This window comes from Vicia villosa, unplaced genomic scaffold (assembly GCF_029867415.1).
Source record: "Vicia villosa cultivar HV-30 ecotype Madison, WI unplaced genomic scaffold, Vvil1.0 ctg.003014F_1_1, whole genome shotgun sequence".
Taxonomy (NCBI): domain Eukaryota; kingdom Viridiplantae; phylum Streptophyta; class Magnoliopsida; order Fabales; family Fabaceae; genus Vicia; species Vicia villosa.
In genome coordinates this window covers 87526-105168 of record NW_026706093.1, presented here as the reverse complement: position 1 = coordinate 105168, position 17643 = coordinate 87526, and the positions used below count along the sequence as shown (strand labels likewise).

At 29.0% G+C, this 17643-nt stretch overlaps 1 long non-coding RNA gene across 2 annotated transcripts; it reads right to left on the bottom strand.

The window, feature by feature from the left end:
• Positions 1–13533: 13533 nt before the first annotated feature.
• On the bottom strand, positions 13534–14643 carry LOC131640256 (uncharacterized). 2 transcript variants are annotated; one of them, XR_009295196.1, is made up of 3 exons: positions 14205–14643; positions 13959–14052; positions 13534–13616 (listed from the first exon to the last, which is right to left on the bottom strand). It is a non-coding gene; the product is annotated as an uncharacterized LOC131640256 (long non-coding RNA). The 2 variants fall into 2 exon arrangements; XR_009295197.1 differs by lacking the exon at positions 13534–13616 and adding an exon at positions 13630–13877.
• Between the last annotated feature and the right edge of the window lie 3000 nt (positions 14644–17643).

The window sequence follows — 17643 nt, the reverse complement described above, 5'->3', positions numbered from 1 at the left end:
CTTTTTTAAGCAATAACACTTCTAAGTATTAACCATGAAAGGTATATGTTCTCATTCACACTATATTCATATTTGTTTATCCCAATAAATATACATTGTTGCCTATAATTTTAACCCTTTGAATAAGCCAAACATTGTTTTTGTTTTGGACTATTTCATACATCTATTACTCCATGTTTAATTTCTCAATAACACTTTCATTCAATATTAATTTTTCTAATTCTTTATTTTCTATTCTTTTCCGATTTTTTTAGTACACTTCAATCTAAGATATCATATACAATTGAAGTTCTTTTGAAGACACTTTTTACCTATTGCATTTCCAACTTATTCTTTTTTTAAAATGACTACTATATATAGCTTTATTATATCTATATTATGTTTTATGAATCTCAATTTAACATTTCTCATTCGAGTTGTTAAATTTCTTTTTATGCTTTTGTAATACATTATTCATCTTAAGATTTGAATTACTCGTGCGGACGCACGGGTCTTCTACTAGTTAGTTTTAAAAGAACGGCCATATTATGGAAACCGATAAAGATTTCTCTTATCGTCAAACTCATTCTAGTTGGAAGTCTATTCAACAACAATCTCCAACCAAATATTTGGACTTTACTTGGAGCTCTTCCATAATCTACTCAAAGCAAGAGAAATAACATCATCCAAAGAGACGGAACGATTGGAATACTTCCAAACCCAAACCCTATATTCAAAAGCACTTATTACATCCGGATCATATTGTGCTAAGAGCATGCATTGTTGCATTTTTTGTCTTAGGAATTGTGTTGTTCTATTTAATCCATATTTTGGAAAAATAAATGGTTTATTAATATTTTTTATTTTAATTCCTTGTTTTGTTTTGTCTTGAATTGTAGATTATGGAATTCGACCCATTACAACCAACATTTTAGATGCAAATGTGGAGTTTCAAAATTGATTGATGTGTAGCTTGTTGGACGATCACGGAAAAGAAGGGTTTTCCTATGAAATGAAAAGAGAAGAGAACTATTTATGTAATAATAAATCAATCTCATTTTCTTTTTGTTTATTTATTTATTATCCTTTGACAAATTTAAAAATGCGAGTGTTTTTCGTTTAGGAATTTGATATGTCGCCGAGTTTCGTTAATTTAAAATCTTTTATTCCTGTTTAAATAAGTTTATTTTAATATTTTTTAGTAATGCATTGAATTAAAAATCACTTAAATATTTTATATGTAGGATGTATAAAAAAGAAAGGTTGGGAATAATAGTCCATACAAGCATACATTCAATGTTAATTTAATTTTGAAAAGATATAGGTTATCATTGTTTTGCATATATGTACTTTTGAATTTGATTATGAAGTTTATCCAAATTTAAATTATTTTAAAAATGGTTCTTATTATATTTGAGTGTAATATAGTTCTTATTGATCACGATACATTATTAATTTGTAATTATGAAAATTTAAACACAAATTTGATATTGAAAAAATAATTATGAGTATTCATTGCCCAAAGAGCATTTAAGAGAATCGGTGTTGCCTACAGTATATATAAAACAACACTTATTAGTATAAGAAAATATTGTCTAAAGAGACTTACAACGATGCTTTTAGTAAAAAGCGCTGTCTGTCGATTGTTTATGCTAGCACTTTTATGAGATAGCGATGTCTAACAATACCTCATGCCATAGCTTTTAATAAAAAGTGCTTCCTAAAGAGGACTTACGACATCACTTTTATAAGGAATAATATTGTTTGCCTAAAAAGCGCTTAAGACAACACTTTTGTCAAAAAGCGCTGCCTAATGATACCTTACGCCAGCACTTTTATAAGAAACGACTGCCTAAAGAGCATTTAAGACAACACTTTTATCAAAAACACTTCCATATGATGCTTTATGCCAGTGCTTTTATCAAAAAGCGCTGCCTCAAGAGAATTTACGCTAACACTTTTAATAGAAAGCGCCACATAAAGGGAGCTTAACCCAACACTTATACATTAAAATTAAGCGTTGTTTATACCTATAGCAGTGCCAAAATAGACAATGCTTAATAGCGGTGTCGAAGGTAAAAAGTGTTGTATAAGGTTTTATTTGGCATAGTTTAGTCTGGCTCATTGTGTTACCGACTTGTACATGTGCAACACAAAAGAAATCTTAATGATATAGACAAAGACATGATTTTTGTTGGTTATCATTCCATATGTACCTTTAAGTTATTATCGCTAATTGAGAACAATGTGGTGATTAGTAGGGATGTGAAATTTGATGAACGAAGAGGATGGAATTGGCAGGACTTGATGCAGGAGGATGGTGGTTCAAGTCATAATAGGATCACTCTTCAAGATGAAGAGTAAGTAGAAGAAACTGAGACTGAACATACGCAACCTCTAGAGGTGAGAAGATCATCAAAAGGCAAAACTTAATAATTCAGACTGAATGATTATGAAAGGTTTACCAACAACCCTGACATTCGTGACCATTCAATTAATACTGGTTGGAAAGACAAGACAAAAAATCAAGAGTGTAACACTAACCCTGTGATGGACAAAGAAACAGAAGATGCCTTATCCCTAAGGAACAAAAAAATATGGAAAGGATAAATATATGAGACAGTCCAACTACATGCATTATAGGAAATTATCCAAAGTTAAGAGTCTTCTTCATAATAAAAATGTAAACAATCATACTAATGGGGAGCACACTCTACCTGAATAGGATAAAACAAGGTTGAAATGAAAACTCTCATATGAGGTTGGATCAGAGGTCACTGAGGCCTAGGCGCGGTCTTTCGAGATGCCCATGGAGGAGCTCTTGCAATCAGCAGTCACAACAGCAGCAGAAATGATGATGTGACCCTTGCGGAAGGGGTTGCTCTATTGAAAGTCATGCAAAAAGTTGATAATTGATGCTTCAAAAATGTGGAGTTTAAGCAGGACAATACATCAATTTTAAAAGCCTTTAACGGTTACGAAAAAACTCGAAATTCAATGTGGTATGATATGTAAAATGATAGAGAAGGAAAGAAAAATTTTCATAAGATAACAAAGCGACACACATACACTACAAGAAAAAAGCAAATTAGCTGGGTGAATTTGCCAGGTGATATACACCTCACAAATTATTGATGTTGCGGGGTGCAATTCACCTCTCAACCCAGTTTTTATAAAAAAAATATATATAAATGTGTTTCCATCTCGCAACGTATGGAGGGAGGTTTGAAATTTTGAAAAAAAAGGTTGCAAGATGTTTATCACCCCGCAAGAATGTTTAAAAAAAATTATTGAAAAATCAAATATTATATTTACTGAAAAGTCAGGGTGGCATGTGACAAGTTAATGATTTTACTGACACAAATGTTGAGAGGTACTTTACACCCCGCAAGAATCAACGCTTTTGTGCGTTGCGGGGTGAGCACCACTTCGCAAGAGTTATTGAAAATTTTGAAGAAAAATAAATTTGGTAATTAATGTTAGTACAGAGTAGCAGGGGTGCTTTGTCAGACACATAGATTGCGAGGTGGAGTGCACTTCGCAACTTGTACCCACTCTTTTTATTGCGAGGTGTATTGCACTTGGCAAGTTTTCTAATAAAATTGGGGGGAAATCTACAACATAAGAAAATAAACTGTTCTGGAAAATACTAATATGCCCCTCTGCTTTATTATAGTGCCACGTGGATCCTTCTACTTTCAGCTTTCACTCTTATTCTTTTTAGCTCTTTCCAATGCATGAATCTATTTTTAAATTAAAAATCTTTCCTTGGAAACAGAACTATTTTTTCCCCCTTCTTTTACTCAATAGTCTTTTCTTACTCCTTCCTATGTTCTTTCCCCAATACACAAGTTTCCAGCCAACTCATACTTTCTTTCTTCTCACTCTTTCATCTCCTTCTTCTCTCTCTTTCATCTCATTCTTCAATAGCTTCTTCCATTTTTTTTTCAATGTTTTTTTATAGTATTTATTTAACAACTTTAATTTCAATTGATTTTCAGGTTCAATTTCATTGTTTAAGAGATTTTTCGTTTCTATTATTTTCAGGTATTTCCTTTTTCTTTGTTTATCAACTTTAAATTTTGTTCCATTTTAATTTTTTTTCCATTTTCATTCATTATGTATTGCTTTTTTGTTCTTCATCTTCGACTAATCAAATATACAAAGAAGAGAAAATTGATCCAGATCTACGAAAATGGAAAAATAGATCCAGATCTACAAAATCCATTTTTGTGTATCTTCTTCCATTTCAGGGGCTTTAGGTCTCCAAATTTAACATGTTGTCACCACTTTTCAATTCTGATTTTTTTAACCTACCACTTTCTAAAAAAATTCTATTTTTCTTCAACTTCCATACGAAACTCATTTTTCAACCATCCTTACAAATTGTTATCTCTTTGTCTTTGCAACTTTTTTTTAACAAATCAACCTAAAAATTGTTTTTTTAAACAGTTAAAAATTTATATTTTTTATTATGCTGTTTAGATCTAAAAAATTAGAACAAAAATTAAATATTTTATTACTAATTTTTGAGAGAGAAAAGACAACTATATAAAAAAATAAATGTTAATGAGATCTCAAAATTGATATGTGAACATTTTAAAAAAAAAAAAAATTGATGATAAAATCTTCCGTTTCTTTTTTTTTATATTTTTAAACATAACTTTAATATACCTAAATTATTCTATCATTTTTAATGAATTTTATTGCTATTAATTTTAAATAATTTTTTTATTATTAAATTTAAATATTGATTATACAAAAAAAATATAAAATCATAATTTTTTTAAATATTTTATTTTGCAATCTTGTGTGTTACCCTATTCACTAACTACATTTAATTAATTTGAATTGCAGAACAAGTAGGGGAAGAATAATGATGGAGAGAAATATTAATGAAGGATATTAATGGGTAAAAATATTTGTTGAAATTAAATACACTTAAATGTCATTAATTTGTCATAATTTTTGTAATATTAATTTAATTTTGATTCATAATATATAAATTTGTTTATGTTATATAAGATATATTTAATGATGAATATTTTTTGTTTATGTAAAAATGACATTGAAATAACATTTGTTTTACTTTTAAGAAAAATTAAAATGGAAGGTGGTGATGCACAATGCAAATTGAAAATTACTTTTAATTTAAAATTATTTTTAATTTAAGATACAACATTTATTAAGATGATATTGAAAATTGAAAGAGAATATAATCTTGAAAAGAAGTTGAATTATTATTGAAGATTCAAAGAAATATTGAAGAAGTGATGAATATATAAGAATGGGTTAATGCAGTGCAAAATGCTTTCGGCCACATCATACCCCTACTTTTTTTTTCTCAGTTATTATTATTATTATTAAATTCATCTTCTTTCATATCAACCCTGTGTTCTTTATCTATTATTTTGCCTTCATTAGTTTTTTTGTTTGTCTTGAATTTAAACATTGTCTCCTTTTACATTTTGGAAAAAAAGCAAACATCTAATCACTCTCTTTTTGCAAATGCTTTTTCTGTCCTATTGACTATCTTTTACTCAACCTTCTTCCATCACATCCTTCATATGTCTCTTCTCTCAAACTCCTCCCAACACTTTTCCTTTCAATACTTCCATCACATCCTTCATATGTCTCTTCTCTCAAACTCCTCCCAACACTCTTCCTTTCAATACTTCCATCACATCCTTCATCTACTTCTACTTTTGTATTTGATTACAAGTTAATTGTATTAGTAAAAGAAAGATAATATTGTAAGTTAATTTTATTGATAAAAGAAAGATAATATTATAGAAAGTGGTTAAATCATCAATAAAGAAGAAAGATGAAAAAATTGTGTGGTCCATTACATCTTTTTTCTGGCTCCGATTATGCTTAATGAAGTGCTAATAGCAATACTTGTGCTTTCATTTTTTTTCAATCTATTTCAACAATTTTAAATAAAAATAGATACACTTAATAAATGTTATTCATCATATTATGTGGTTGAAATAACAATTTAATTAATTGTAGGTTAAAAAAACCATTTTATAATAAATTACAAATAAATAAATGGTGATTTTGTCAATAAAATAAAATAAAAATAAATGAATGATTAAAATATATTTATTGCATATTTAAATACATTTAAAGATAATATTTATTTATAGAAAAATATTAGAAGTTGTAAGATAAAAAATTATTCAATACCTTTGAATTATTCAGGTGTTGAGAACCCTTAGTTCTCCTTTGAATACAACTTGCTGACTCAAAAAAAAAACCTTTGAATTATTGTTATTATTACCATTATTAACATTTCTTTTTAACATATATCAACACAATTATTTTAATTACTTATTTTTATGAGAATTTAATATATTTATGAAATTCTGGGCATAATTAAATTATTGTTAATGTAAAATTGATATCTTACTAATGGAAGTTTGAAGATATTTTTATAGTGACTCAATATATAAATTTTATAGGATCAATAATATATAATTGAAAATATTTTTACTAACGTAACTCATTTATCAAGTAGTTCATTTATAATTGTCCTTTTAATACTTTACACAAACGTTTAAAATAAAGGAAATTAAAATAATGTGATATTTTGTTATTTATTTATATTATTTATTATGTATTACTTTTATACTACTCGTGTTTAATAGATATTATATTACTTTTTCATAGTATGTTAAACTGTTGGTGTTGTTACATTGTGTACTTATTATATCAATATCATTGTCTTGAATATAACAAATTTTGCAAAACTTCTCTGACCTAGAAAATTCATAACTGTATCAATTTACTTTCAACCACTTAGGTCTAAAATTAAGAGAGTCCCTAAAATTAATGGGCAGGGGTAGGTGTTGTACAACACTCATGTAGCATGAAAAAAAGATTACATAAGATTTTTCAACCAAAAGTTAATTTTTTTTTTAAAAATGAACGGTCTTTAAAAAAATTAATTAGAAATTATTTTAACGTGTCAATGAATAGAAATTTGAATAATTAGAGTAGAAACTATAATAATATTAATTGTTTTTATACAAAAATAATTTTTGAATAAATTTTTTTATTAATAATTTTGATTTATATATGATCTCAAGAAACAACAATACAGAGGTATTCTCTTTGGCTTATGATCTCATAAATTTTATGAGTTTTTTTTTTCTTTTGATTTCATAGATTTGACAATTAATTACTAACTAAATGCATATCCAAATTGATTCAATAATTCATTTTCAAGATTACAACTTTTTTTAAAATACATTCTGATTTTTAAGATTACTACATTTGCAATTTCAGCACATGTTCTTCTTCTACTCCTATCAATACTCATTTATAGCTTTATAATCTTTTTCTTCTCTTATTCAAAAATTTTAAGTAAACATTTGGAAATTATGGTATGTATTTAATTTGAATGGTGTGAATTTGCATATGCATTTAAGGAGAATATTTTAAAGTGTAAAAGAATTACTATTTTTTAAAATCATAACTATTTGTGTTTTTTTAAGGACAAAATATATTTGATGAATTTTTTTATTTTTTTCAATTTATTTTTTTCTGATTATATTTTTGTTGAATTTGTTTTTATATGAAATGTCTATACATTTTTAGAGATAGTTTTAATTATTTCAAGTAAGTATATAATTAGATGAAAAATTATGTATAAGACAGAAATTTTCTTGCTATTTTTTTGAATTTTTTACTATACAATATAATTTTCTCTTCTTTCTATGGTGTGTAGTGTTTATTGATGACGGAAGTGTTAGGTGAAGAAGTGAAATCAAATTTGACAATTCTCTGACAATAATTGTATTTCTCCCTCTCAATTTAATATTTAATTTCATGTGTAGTACTTTGAAAACTTTCCACACATAGACTGTCAATTTCTCCCTTTCAATTTAATACTAGTGTCTTACCCGTGCGTTCGCACGGGTACCCGTCGTTTTTACGCATTGTGATTGAGAAAAATAAAAGATATTAGTAAAAGATTAAGTTTTGGGTAAAATTGAAAAAGTTATAAAAATAGTAATATTTTATTTGACAAATTATAATGAAGGAAAAGTTTTAAAATTGCAAATTCACAAATTATAATGAAGAAATATTCAATCAAATTATATAATTCAATTAGTGATAACTATTTAATATAATTGATTAAACTACAAACTATTAGCTCAATCTCAAACTATCAGCTAAGGAGAATCGATTATTTTTTGTTAGCTAAGGAGAAAATTAATTATTTTGGCTTAATTATAACTACAAACTATCAGCTCAATCTCAAACTATCAGCTCTCTTGTAGGCCAATGAGAAACCACTACAAACTCCATTTATAATAATATTCATTCAAAATACATAATTAATAGAAAAATATTTTGACAAGTAACTTCATGTTCCCGCTAATATTCATTATTTTAATAAGTAACTTCGTATTCCCGTTAATATTTCAAATTTCTTCCCGTTAATTTTCAATATTTTGATCAGTAACTTCATGTTCTTGTTAATATTCATTATTTTGATCAGTAACTTTGTGTTCCCGTTAATATTAATTACTTTGATCAATAAGTTCGTGTTTCTGTTAATATTCCGAATTCGTTTCCGTTAATATTCAAAAAAATTATCAGTAACTTAATATTTATGTTAATATTCAAAAATTTATCAGTAACTTCGTGTTCCTGTTAATATTCAATATTTTGTCAATAACTCTGTGTTCCCGTCAACATTTATTATTTTGATTAGTAACTTCGTGTTCCCGTTAATATTCAAAATTTGTTCCCGTTAGTTTTTAAAATTTAGATCAGTAACTTAATGTTTCTGATAATATTCAAAAAATTTATCATTAACTTTGTGCTCACATTAATATTCAATATTTTAATCAATAACTTCATGTTCCCATTAATATTTAATATTTTGATCAATAATTTTAGGTTACCGTTAATATTCAATATTTTGATCACTAACTTCATGTTTCCGTTAATATTTAATATTTTGATCAATAAACATCATTTTGCCGTTAATATTCAATATTTCGATCAATAACTTCATGTTCCCGTTAATATTCAATATTCTTATCAATAATTCATGTTTTTGTTAATATTCAATATTTTATTCAGTAACTTCATGATCCCGTTTATATTCAATATTTTGATCAAAAACTTCATGTTCCCGCTAATATTCATTATTTTCATCAGTAACGTCGTATTCCCATTAGTATTTCAAATTTGTTTCCCTTAATATTCAATACTATGGTCAGTAACTTCATGTTCCCGTTAATATTCAAAACTTATTCCCGTTAATATTCAAAAAATTTACCAGTAACTTAATATTTCTGTTAATATTCAAAAAAAGTTATCAGTAACTTCGTGTTCTCATTAATATTCAATATTTTATCAATAACTTCATGTTCCCGTTAATATTTATTATTTTGATCAGTAACTTCGTGTTCCTGTTAATATTCAAAATTTGTTCTCGTTACCGTGCATTCTCACGAGTACCAATGTGGTACGCTCATTTGTTTTAAATGATTTATTTTACATAGAAAATTAAATAAGATGGTTAAATAAAAATTATATGAAAAAATAAATATGAAGATATGAAGGAAAATTGATACGTTAGTTTGTTCAAAAAATATAATAAAAATAAAATGAGATTTTTTTAAAAGATATAATAAATCGGTGACTATAATTTTTTCAATATATAAAATTATTTGAATAATATATATATATATATATATATATATATATATATATATATATATATATATATATATATATATATATATATATATATATATATATATATATATATATATCTTTGTTTTGAAATTATATATATAAGTGTGAGAAAAAAATGAAACGTGAGAGCTGAAATATATGATACGTTCATTTTTGTTTTGGAATTACAAAAATCAAAGGAATAAGATTTCTCTCATGCATGATGCAACTATTTTTGCATTTGTAAACAATTGTTTTCCTAAACATATTGAATCTATGTAGGTTGTCGAGACAACATTGGCTTTGCAAGAAGCAGGGTGTTTTGTTGTTGTTCTTGAATGTGTTCCTGAACCGGTGGTTGCCGCAACAACACCAAACATCGCTTCAAATTCCGACGATTGGTATTGAGGTTGGACCCTTTTGCAGTGGACAGGTCTCACACCATATTACACTTAAAAACAAAACTCCATTGAACTCAGCAATCGCAGATCTAATCAAAAAGGCTAAATCCCATATCCTGCAACACAAGAAAAACATTGAAGGAATAGCAATTAGAAATATATCATATTTCTAAAATCAATACATATTTATAATCCCCCCTAAAAAGCAATTAGCAAGGTGGATTAATTAAATGTATTATGATTGAAGACAGTGGAAGGTGGAAGCTGGCCCCCAAAACACTATAGTGTTATGACAGGTAGTACATATTATGGCCATTACACTAAAGTATAGCGAAACAATACCAAAAATATATACTATAGAACCATACACATTATGACATAATGTGATCAAAATTAGAAAAATAAACAAATTTAAAGATGTATTGATTCATAATAACCAAAGTTTCATTTTCATCTCATCAAGAAAAAGTTCTATTTGACATGTACATCACAGTAGAATCCACTATTTAGCGATTATTGCTGCTACTAAAAAATGCAATGCAGTAGAGTTTTTGTATGTAACTCATATGCGTCTGTTATGGCTACTACAGAAGATTAATCAAAGTCTAACTAATCAGAAAGTTAGAACCATAAGAAAATAAGTAATTCATATTAAAATAACCTCATCATTCATTCACCAACCAACTACCAGTTTAAAACAACTTAAGTACATACATAAGACGACATAATTAGAAGAACAAAATGATAAAAGATTTTTGCAGTTTACTGCAAAGTTTTCTAAACAGTATGCGCGTGTCGGAGAATCGGAGAGAGATGGAAAGAGAGCAAGATGTACCTGGTGCGGAGAGGGAAGGGAGAAATGGAAGAATCGACGGAGTTCTCGAGTCACGATAGATGCACAAATTCTAAACGTTCACACAGAACTTATTTGATATTCACCTGCTAACATTTCAAATACAATTGGCCGTTCATGTTGATGCGCGAAAACAGGCAGATAATGACTACACTTTAAAGTATAGCGGAGAAGTAGTCGGACGGATGCAAAGCATTTGTTGCGGCGTTGAAAATGGAACCACATTAGAAGCATTTGTTGCGGCGTTGAAAATCAGTTCTTGGAAACAAAGTTACTAACCTGGTTAGCAGCATATGATCTTTTAGGAGCACTATCAGTATGCTCCAAGCCAAGATATTGCTCCCAAGCACCATATATATCTCTTCTCTATCAAAAGACACAATAATAGGACAGTGTACGGTAAATACAAGTTTCAATATATGAAAATGGTATTAAATGTAAATTAGCTAATAGTATTGTTTTATAAGAAAAGTTTAAGTACAAACGAATCACCTGAAAGCGACTTGATACAACTTCAGAGTCCTCGAGGTACTCTGGTCGGCCTAATGAAAAAAAGGGAAACTTCCACTGGCCAAGTAAAAAATAAAATTAAAACAATTATGTGCACTGATACAAACCAAAATTTACTCTGAAGCACCAATCACTAACAAATTGTCATGTCCCTGCTTTGATATCCATGCAGTCTTTGGCTACTGAGATATTCGAATGGACCGATAGGTGTATCACTGACTGCTATGCCGATAGAAGCTTTTGCATAATTGGCACTGCAGATATGCATCCACATCACATACTTTCTTATTTTTCATTGTAAATAACTTTTGGTCTTTCAAGCACATTGGACTTGTGTAGATCATGGGTTTTATTTGTTTTCCCTGCTATACAATGCCTTCCTTTTTCCAAGTCCATAAATCCTTAGAAGAATAGCAGCCAACTCCTATAATGTCCACCTGATGCAGAGGGAGTGAGAGATAGAGACTGTGAGTTTTGTTACAATCATTATTTGGAAGCTAATGAAATGAACTCGTTGTCTCTTAACTCATTCGAGCCGTTCACCGGAAAATAACTTGTTTCCATTGGTGCTAAAGTTACAGTCTGGAACATTATGCTATTTCAAGAAATCTTTGATGATCTCAACACCATATTTTAGCCACCGTGAATCTCTTGCAACACGCAACATGTCACAACAAAATGATGTTTCAAGTAATAACCCTCTATATAAATCAGACACCACAACTGCAATAATTCAGTAAGATGGATGCAATACCTATCCTTTTGTAGAAAAACACGTCGAAGAGAACCATCCATTGTGAACTTCGTGACAGTTGCCATTGTTCCTCTTAGTCCATCTTGAACTACCCCATAAGATTCCACCACATTTGGATGGTGAAGCTTATAAAGTATATCACCTTCCCGCCAAAACTCTATGGTCTAAAAAAGAAGATCAATTTCATCAATATAGATAATTCTATTAATAGCGGCATGAAAAATAAAGGAAAACAAAACAAAAAATCACTCTATGTGATTTTTAGACATGTTACCATTCTTTCTTGTTCTGAAGACCTTCCGAAGATATTAGGATCTAATATGACTAAGTTATTTCGTTGAAAAGGGGAAGGAGTGTTTCTTCTAATGGATTCAACTTAACCTGAACCACATAAAAAGCAACAGTTAAAATAACTCACTTAAACATGAATGAAAAAACAGTAAATCACATAAACTAATAATTCAGTCTCGCTTACAATTTTTGATAGATGATCCTTAGCTTCTTTCTTATATTTAGGATATACATCTAACACTTTCCCTTTAAGATATTCAAATATTTCCCGTTGCATAGGTGAATTTCTTTCTTCTGGAAAAAGGAAACAAAACTTCAATAACAAACTAAAATTAAACAAATGAGATAATGGAGAATATTTCCAACTTCCTAGAGTCAGATATCAGAATTCAAAAAAATCAAAATCAAGTAAATCGACTAAAATCATGCAAATATATACTATAACATAGAATTGTTCTACAAATTTAGATATCGAAAAATATCTTTCGAACCTGGATGATTGTGAGCATGACTTTATGATTTGAGATCATTCGAGATGTGTTCTTCCACATAAGCGGTTATGCACTGCAACCTGCAATGCAAATATACGGCATATGAAATAAATTATGTGTGCGTATCTTTAAAGAGCGCAAAATCATCAACTCATCGAAATCAGATAGCAATCAAAATCCAATTAAGGAATAGTTATTCAATTATATGAAGGAAGAAAGTGTTTAAGTAATGATGGGTGAGGGTGAATAATACTACACTATTAGTAAGAGACTATAATGCAAATGACCTATATATCTGGAATTTTTCGGTGAATATAGACCACCAAAATCTCTAAACTATAAAGAAGTGTCCCCCGTGCCCGTTTGCCGATAATTGATATAAGCCACAATATGAACAAAAAAAGTGGCTCAGTTCTTTCTATGGTAACAGGATATTATCGAATCATAGTATAAAATCCTATAATTTCCAGTACTTAACTACCTATAATTAAAAATAACAATAGTATAAAGCTCAAAAATATAAATAATTTTCTTTAAACTGATAAAAAAGTATACCTTTCCAGCAGCCTGATCAAAAGATCTAACTGTCTCCAAAAACAATGTTCCTGCTCTAGTCCCCAACTGATAAACCTCAAAACCTGTATACTCACACAATAATGATCATACTATTCACAAGTAGATTTCAATGCAACATTCAGGTCAATTGATATCGGTTCAGTCACAAAACTGCAACATCACAAGCTAAACCAAATATTATCCAGGTTTCAAGTAACGGAGATTGGCTGTAGAAGACTTGGAATCAAAAATAATGATCAAAGCACATGAATGGTTAATAACAAAAGCTACACCCGGGATAATCCTTGAGAGGTTAGTTCCTTCCATTTCTTTATCAAAAGCATCTGTGTTTGTAAGAAAAAGATGAAAATCAATTGCATGGCAACATATAACAGAACTGACATGAAGAATCAAGATCTACTCACTCAGTATCGATGGGTCTCAGCCAAGTCATTATTTTTCAGATTATCAATTCGATCTCAAATCAGCTCTCCAAATTCTGAATGGCTGGATAGAATCCTAAAAAAAATTATCAGTATTTTCCACATATAACGTGAATCATCAAACAACAAATATTTGAAAGAAAACTGATACAACAAAATGCTATTCATAATATTTTCCATAAGAAGAAGGTGACACCGAAACACGGAATAAAGAATCAGAGAGCTTACCTGTGTACCATCGTCACTATGGCTTTTGATTTGGGTATCTTTTTCTTCCCTGATAATAATTTTATGTATTATCTGAGCATGCTTATTGATTCCTTTGAGCGATTCATGATGGTAATTTGCAAACATCAAAAATATTGAATTGGGGCTCGGGTGATTTATGGGGTTAGGGTTTATGTTTGTGTTTGATTGCATCTGCTATATGCTTTCGTGAACCATTTATGAGGTTGAGAGAATGGTTTGTGTTTGCCATAGCCATGGATTTTTTAGGGAAACACTTGTTGATTTTGAGAGAGACAGATGAAACCGAGCGAACTCCATGGTTTGTTTTTCAACTTCGTGCAATTGAATGGAATATGGAGAGTAAAAAAATTATTGAAGCCATTATTGTTGTAGCAGTTTAGAACGTGGATGGGCAGAGAATTAAAGTATCTGTAACTGCTGCATGAAGGAGGAGTGGAAATTGAAGAATAGAAGGATGTAACTGCATGAAAGAAGTTAATTTTAACATGCTGATGTGGATTTTTGAGGAGAAAGTTGCTGACGTGGACAGTCCCATTGATCAAGAAATGGTAGACTTTTCTTATATGATAGATTTAATTTCATGTGTAGTACTTTGAAAACTTTCCACACATAGACTGTCAAACTACTCTGCTATAACTAGACTGTATCTACTACTGCACTACTTTTTCCAGTTTTTCAAAAGGGATAATAAATACCTATTTACAATAATATCTAAGATAAACTATATTATTGTATATGATTTCCTTGCTATTTCTTAAATAAATATGCTTCGCTTGCTATTACTACAGGCACATAAATTTATAAACTTTTGTTTTATATTTAATTTTAATTAATAATTTAAATTATTAATTAATTAGAGGAGTAAAGTCTTTTCTATGACAGAAAAACATATTAACTAATAAAAAATAATTACATTTATCAATTTTATTTTATTATAATTAATTAATTTATGATTATTATAATGACGTATATTTGACCGTTGAAACACTAAAAATTTATTAATAGCAAATATAACATTTTGTCTTTCAACATATATTGCATCATACGGATAATTTATGTATAATGCATTACCTACTTTTGTCTTCAAAATTTAACTAAGTTAAATATAACTCTCACATGTTTTTTTATAATATTAAAACAATACTATAAATACTCACTTTTAAAGAAAAAAATAATATATAGAATGATTGTACAAATACTAAGTGTGATTGGACAATTCTATATGAACCAAAAGGAAAATATAATATTTCATGATAATGATGACTAAAGACAAATGACATAATTGTAGGCAGAAGTAGTCATAGACTCATAGATACAAAAGTGACTAAAGTAGCATTTTTTTCTCACTCCATATATCGTGTACAAAAGTGACTAAAGTAACATTTTTTTCTCACTCCATATATCGTGCAAGGATATGAACCCGATTCTACCAATGGAGCATGCAAAGATATTACACCTTTCAATCTTTCATTTATCTTTCAAGTACAACTTTCTCTAACCTCATACTCAACCTTTCCAATCAAAATATTTTAATTAATTAAATTCAAATATTTATATTACTTTACCTTCTACAATTTATGAGGGGAATAATTAAAAGATTTATTTTAATACCTAAAACAATTTACTTGACCTTTTACAATTAATGATTGTTTTTAAATTTTTTATTATTCACAATAAACACAGTTATTTAATGAGTTTGGTAGTAAGTGATTATAAGGCCGATAATTTTTGTGACAGAATAAACTTAGCCTACATTCTCATTTAAGTAAATAATTTTATAAAGATAATTTCTAATAAATATTTTTTACAATTTTGGATTTTAAAAAGAAAATAATATATAAGAAAATTTATGCTTCTAAAATGAAATTAATAATATTTTTTAAGTTAGTTTTAGTGTATAAAATGTGATACAAAAATAAGATTATGTTTTACTAAACCTTTTGTATACGGGAATATGAATTTGTTGATCAAAATATTGATTATTAACGGGACATGAAGTTACTGATCAAAATATTAATTATTAACGGGACATGAAGTTATTGATCAAAATATTTTTTTAGGTACACGGAGACATGAAGTTATTGATCAAACTAATATTTGTACACGAGAACATGAAGTTATTGATCAAAATATTTTTACACATTCAATTATACATTCAATTAATTATACATTCAATTATTATTTTTTCACAGGTAACCAAATATTTTTCTATTAAAAAATATACCTCTAAAACAAATGCGCGTCCCATACCAGAACCCGTGCGGACGCACGGGTTTGTTACTAGTTAAATTTGGAAATTAATGATGATAGAGAGTAGTGGGGACATGTGTCAGACACAAAAGTTGAGGGGTGGAGAGCACGCCGCAAGTATTGACGTCAAATATATTTGCTGGGTGTTTTTCACCTCGCAAAAATTTCGTAATAACCACACCTCTTCACTTCCTTTCCCCAGTTTCAGTACCCTGCTTCCATGTTCGTATTCTCTCTCTCATTTCCTCTCGTTGCTTTGCGAAAACCACAAAAGAAACCCTAAAACTCCTATTTTTTCCCCAAATCAACACATCAAGACTCAAGTAAAGTTTCCGGATTCAAATTTCCTCTTGTTGCTGCGTTTTAACTATAATAGTTGCTGGATTTCTTCTCATTTTCTTCCTCCAAACCATTATTAAGGTATACATATGGATTAATTTATTTGCAATTGATTGTATGAAATAGTTTAAATTACTCATTTTTATTGAACTTTATATGAACAGATTGATGTGGGTATGATATTTTAGAAGCATTCTTCTTGGCTCTTGTCACGGGATCCTCTGCTTCAGATTCTGTTTCACCATCAATAAAGGTATCGTTTTTTTTTTTGAATCCTTCCATTAGAAAATTTATGAAACTGCCCTCTTTGGAAGAGAGATGTCTCACATCATTCTGTTTTTCCTTTGTTGAGTATACTGTTATTGAGGGTTGTGTTGTTGAGTGAACATAGAATATATAAGTTCATAGAATATATAAGTGTCACTACAACGCGCAAGGCTTTTAAAAGCGCTTTTTTTGGCCTTTAACAGCGCTTTAAAGCGCTGCCAAAGCCAGCGCTGGCATAGGCTACGAAAGCGCTTTTAAAAGCGCTCTGGTAGGCCCCCCCTATAAGAGCGCTTTTCTGGAAAAAGCGCTCTTGTAGGCCCCCCTTTAAGAGCGCTTTTCAGGAAAAAGCGCTCTGGTAGGCACCCCTATAAGAGCGCTTTTTTCAAAAGCGCTTTCGTATGTTGCGTTTTTTTTTTTTTTTTTTTTATGCTTTTTTATTATTTCTAAACCTGCACTTTTGGCAGCAATATTTTAGAACCTGTAATTTACTATTTTTTGGCAGTATTTTTTCATGAACCTATAATTTATCATTTCAAATCGATATATACCATTATAATCGATA